Raw genomic sequence first — 6,000 nt, 5'->3', positions numbered from 1 at the left:
CATTTCCTCTGTCTCACTGTTCTGTCTCACGACCTCACACAGACTGACTTACGGCACAGTACTGTACTGTACCCATTCATCTGGGCTCCACCACTGTCAGTCAGCCTCCATGTAACCCTGCTCTACATAGGTTACAGCATATCAAATCAAATCAAATGTTATTAGTCACATGCGCAGAGTACAACAGGTGAAGTAGACCTTACAGTGAAATGCTGACTTATGAGCCCCTAAACAACAATGCAGTTTAAAAAATATGGATAAGAATAAGAAATAAAAGTAACAAGTAATTAAAGAGCAGCAGTAAAATAACAATAGCGAGACTATATACAGGGGGTACCGGTACAGAGTCAATATGCGGGGGCACCGGTTAGTTGAGGTAGTATGTACATGTAGGTAGAGTTATTAAAGTGACTATGCATAGATGACAACTGAGAATAGCAGCTGTGTGAGAGGGGGAGGAGCACTGCAAATAGTCTGGGTAGCCATTTGATTAGGTGTTCAGGAGTCTTATGGCTTGGGGGTAGAAGCTGTTTAGAAGCCTCTTGTACCTAGACTTGGTGCTCCGGTACTGCTTGGCGTGTGGTAGCAGAGAGAGCAGTCTATGACTAGGGTGGCTGGAGTCTTTGACAATTTTTAGGGCCTTCCTCTGACACCGCCTGGTATAGAGGTCCTGGGTGGCAGGAAGCTTGGCCCCAGAGATGTACTGGGCCGTTCGCACTACCTTCTGCAGTGCCTTGCGGTCGGAAGGCGAGCAGTTACCATACCAGGCAGTGATGCAACCAGTCAGGATGCTCTCGATGGTGCAGCTGTAGAACATTTTGAGGATCTGAGGACCCATGCCAAATCTTTTCAGTCTCCTGGGGGGAATAGGTTTTGTCGTGCCCTCTTCACGACTGTCTTGGTGTGCTTGGACCATGTTAGTTTGTTGGTGATGTGGACACCAAGGAACTTGAAGCTCTCAACCTGCTCCACTACAGCCCCGTCGATGAGAATGGGGGCGTGCTCGGTCCTCTCTTTCCTGTAGTCTACAATCCTCTCCTTTGTCTTGATCACGTTGAGTTTTTTCTTAAGTCTGCAAGCTGGATCCCTGCACAGTCTCATTGAAGATCTTAATCACTTTTCTAGCCTCTCTGGATTAAAACCTAATTATGACAGGTGTACTATATTACGTATTGGATCGTTAAAAAAATACAGTGTTTACACTACCTTGCCGTTTACCAATAAAATGGGCGGATGGTGAAGTAGACGTACTCGGTATTCACATCTCAAAAAATATAAATGAACTTACCACAATTCATTTCAATAGAAAGTTAGCAAAAATATATAAGATTTTGCGACTATGGAGAGGTAAATACTTGTCTATTTATGGAAAAATGACATTGATTAACTCTTTGGTCCTATCACAGTTTACTTACTTACTAATGGCACTGCCTACTTCGGATGATTAGTTTAAAAAAAATCATATGAGCAAAAAATATAACATTTTATTTGGAATGCTAAGCCTGACAAAATTAAACGTGCCTCTTTAATATAATAAATATGAGTTTTTGGGGCTAAAATTCTTAAATATTAAACAAGCTGTTTCCAATTTCAGTTTTATCCTCCAGAAAATATAGAACAAATATTACAACAAATGTTATGGTTAAACTCAAATTTTTTTTTTTTTTTTTTAAACATTCTTTATGGAATTTTTTTATTTTTATGGTATTATATTTATTAATGATTTTATGAATAGAAATGGAGTTAATGAAAATATTTGGGAATATCTGCTTAATCCAAATGTACAACCAACTGATTGCAGCGTTACTGCAAAAATGGAGGAGGAAAGTGGGAAAGGGGAGATGTAGGGAACTTGTTTGCCTGCTATATATTGAAGATACAAATTGGCTGAAAAAAACTGGCATAAATAGAAAAATATATCAGTTTCATTTGAAGTCAAAAATGTTGACAGCCGCCCCATACATGTTGCAAGCCTATAGACCCAAGCCACTAATAATAACAAGGCAAGCCTATAGACCCAAGCCACTAATAATAACAAGGCAAGCCTATAGACCCAAGCCACTAATAACAACAAGGCAAGCCTATAGACCCAAGCCACTATTAATAACAACAAGGCAAGCCTATAGACCCACGCCACTATGAATAACAACAAGGCAAGCCTATAGACCCAAGCCACTAATAACAACAAGGCAAGCCTATAGACCCAAGCCACTAATAACAACAAGGCAAGCCTATAGACCCAAGCCACTATTAATAACAACAAGGCAAGCCTATAGACCCAAGCCACTAATAATAACAAGGCAAGCCTATAGACCCAAGCCACTAATAATAACAACAAGGCAAGCCTATAGACCCAGCCACTATGAATAACAACAAGGCAAGCCTATAGACCCACGCCACTATTAATAACAACAAGGCAAGCCTATAGACCCAAGCCACTAATAATAACAAGGCAAGCCTATAGACCCAAGCCACTAATAATAACAACAAGGCAAGCCTATAGACCCAAGCCACTAATAATAACAACAAGGCAAGCCTATAGACCCAAGCCACTAATAATAACAAGGCAAGCCTATAGACCCAAGCCACTATGAATAACAACAAGGCAAGCCTATAGACCCACGCCACTATTAATAACAACAAGGCAAGCCTATAGACCCAAGCCACTATGAATAACAACAAGGCAAGCCTATAGACCCAAGCCACTATTAATAACAACAAGGCAAGTCTATAGACCCAAGCCACTAATAATAAGGCAAGTCTATAGACCCAAGCCACTAATAATAACAACAAGGCAAGCCTATAGACCCAAGCCACTAATAATAACAACAAGGCAAGCCTATAGACCCAAGCCACTAATAATAACAACAAGGCAAGCCTATAGACCCAAGCCACTAATAATAACAACAAGGCAAGCCTATAGACCCAAGCCACTAATAATAACAACAAGGCAAGCCTATAGACCCAAGCCACTAATAATAAGGCAAGCCTATAGACCCAAGCCACTAGTAATAACAAGGCAAGCCTATAGACCCAAGCCACTATTAATAACAAGGCAAGCCTATAGACCCAAGCCACTAATAACAACAAGGCAAGCCTATAGACCCAAGCCACTAATAATAACAACAAGGCAAGCCTATAGACCCAAGCCACTAATAATAACAACAAGGCAAGTCTATAGACCCAAGCCACTAATAATAACAACAAGGCAAGCCTATAGACCCACGCCACTAATAATAACAACAAGGCAAGCCTATAGACCCACGCCACTAATAATAACAACAAGGCAAGCCTATAGACCCAAGCCACTATTAATAACAACAAGGCAAGCCTATAGACCCAAGCCACTAGTAATAACAACAAGGCAAGCCTATAGACCCAAGCCACTATTAATAACAAGGCAAGCCTATAGACCCAAGCCACTATTAATAATAACAAGGCAAGCCTATAGACCCACGCCACTATTAATAACAAAAAGGCAAGCCTATAGACCCAAGCCACTAATAATAACAAGGCAAGCCTATAGACCCAAGCCACTAATAATAAGGCAAGCCTATAGACCCAAGCCACTAATAATAAGGCAAGCCTATAGACCCAAACCACTAATAATAACAACAAGGCAAGCCTATAGACCCAAGCCACTATTAATAACAACAAGGCAAGCCTATAGACCCAAGCCACTATTAATAACAAGGCAAGCCTATAGACCCAAGCCACTAATAACAACAAGGCAAGCCTATAGACCCAAGCCACTAATAATAACAACAAGGCAAGCCTATAGACCCAAGCCACTATTAATAACAACAAGGCAAGTCTATAGACCCACGCCACTATTAATAACAACAAGGCAAGCCTATAGACCCACGCCACTATTAATAATAACAAGGCAAGCCTATAGACCCAAGCCACTATTAATAACAACAAGGCAAGCCTATAGACCCAAGCCACTATTAATAACAACAAGGCAAGCCTATAGACCCAAGCCACTATTAATAATAACAAGGCAAGCCTATAGACCCACGCCACTATTAATAACAAAAAGGCAAGCCTATAGACCCAAGCCACTAATAATAACAAGGCAAGCCTATAGACCCAAGCCACTAATAATAAGGCAAGCCTATAGACCCAAGCCACTAATAATAAGGCAAGCCTATAGACCCAAGCCACTAATAATAACAACAAGGCAAGCCTATAGACCCAAGCCACTATTAATAACAACAAGGCAAGCCTATAGACCCAAGCCACTATTAATAACAAGGCAAGCCTATAGACCCAAGCCACTAATAACAAGGCAAGCCTATAGACCCAAGCCACTAATAATAACAACAAGGCAAGCCTATAGACCCAAGCCACTATTAATAACAACAAGGCAAGTCTATAGACCCACGCCACTATTAATAACAACAAGGCAAGCCTATAGACCCACGCCACTATTAATAATAACAAGGCAAGCCTATAGACCCAAGCCACTATTAATAACAACAAGGCAAGCCTATAGACCCAAGCCACTATTAATAACAACAAGGCAAGCCTATAGACCCAAGCCACTATTAATAACAACAAGGCAAGCCTATAGACCCAAGCCACTATTAATAACAACAAGGCAAGCCTATAGACCCAAGCCACTATTAATAACAACAAGGCAAGTCTATAGACCCACGCCACTATTAATAACAACAAGGCAAGCCTATAGACCCACGCCACTATTAATAATAACAAGGCAAGCCTATAGACCCAAGCCACTATTAATAACAACAAGGCAAGCCTATAGACCCAAGCCACTATTAATAACAACAAGGCAAGCCTATAGACCCAAGCCACTATTAATAACAACAAGGCAAGCCTATAGACCCAAGCCACTATTAATAATAACAAGGCAAGCCTATAGACCCAAGCCACTATTAATAACAACAAGACAAGCCTATAGACCCACGCCACTATTAATAACAACAAGGCAAGCCTATAGACCCAAGCCACTATTAATAATAACAAGGCAAGCCTATAGACCCACGCCACTATTAATAAGGCAAGCCTATAGACCCAAGCCACTATTAATAACAACAAGGCAAGCCTATAGACCCAAGCCACTATTAATAACAACAAGGCAAGCCTATAGACCCAAGCCACTAATAATAACAAGGCAAGCCTATAGACCCAAGCCACTAATAATAACAAGGCAAGCCTATAGACCCAAGCCACTAATAATAACAAGGCAAGCCTATAGACCCAAGCCACTATTAATAACAACAAGGCAAGCCTATAGACCCAAGCCACTAATAATAACAAGGCAAGCCTATAGACCCAAGCCACTAATAATAACAAGGCAAGCCTATAGACCCAAGCCACTAATAATAACAACAAGGCAAGCATATAGACCCAAGCCACTAATAATAACAAGGCAAGCCTATAGACCCAAGCCACTAATAACAACAAGGCAAGCCTATAGACCCAAGCCACTAATAATAATAACAAGGCAAGCCTATAGACCCAAGCCACTATTAATAACAACAAGGCAAGCCTATAGACCCAAGCCACTATTAATAACAACAAGGCAAGCCTATAGACCCAAGCCACTAATAATAACAACAAGGCAAGCCTATAGACCCAAGCCACTATTAATAACAACAAGGCAAGCCTATAGACCCACGCCACTAATAATAACAACAAGGCAAGTCTATAGACCCAAGCCACTATTAATAACAACAAGGCAAGCCTATAGACCCAAGCCACTAATAATAACAAGGCAAGCCTATAGACCCAAGCCACTAATAATAACAAGGCAAGCCTATAGACCCAAGCCACTAATAATAACAACAAGGCAAGCCTATAGACCCAAGCCACTAATAATAACAAGGCAAGCCTATAGACCCAAGCCACTAATAATAACAAGGCAAGCCTATAGACCCAAGCCACTAATAATAACAAGGCAAGCCTATAGACCCAAGCCACTATGAATAACAACAAGGCAAGCCTATAGACCCAAGCCACTATGAATAACAA

At 41.0% G+C, this 6,000-nt stretch overlaps 1 protein-coding gene across 1 annotated transcript in view; it reads left to right on the top strand.

Annotated features, from left to right (window-relative positions):
- rab12 (RAB12, member RAS oncogene family) overlaps window positions 1-6,000 on the top strand; it is a 33,802-nt gene that overhangs the window by 6,477 nt on the left and 21,325 nt on the right. The gene's annotated exons all lie outside the window — the stretch shown is intronic.

Source organism: Salvelinus namaycush, unplaced genomic scaffold, assembly GCF_016432855.1.
Source record: "Salvelinus namaycush isolate Seneca unplaced genomic scaffold, SaNama_1.0 Scaffold893, whole genome shotgun sequence".
NCBI lineage: Eukaryota > Metazoa > Chordata > Actinopteri > Salmoniformes > Salmonidae > Salvelinus > Salvelinus namaycush.
The sequence above is the reverse complement of the archived record's forward strand: the minus strand, read 5'-3'. Positions and strand labels throughout refer to the sequence as shown.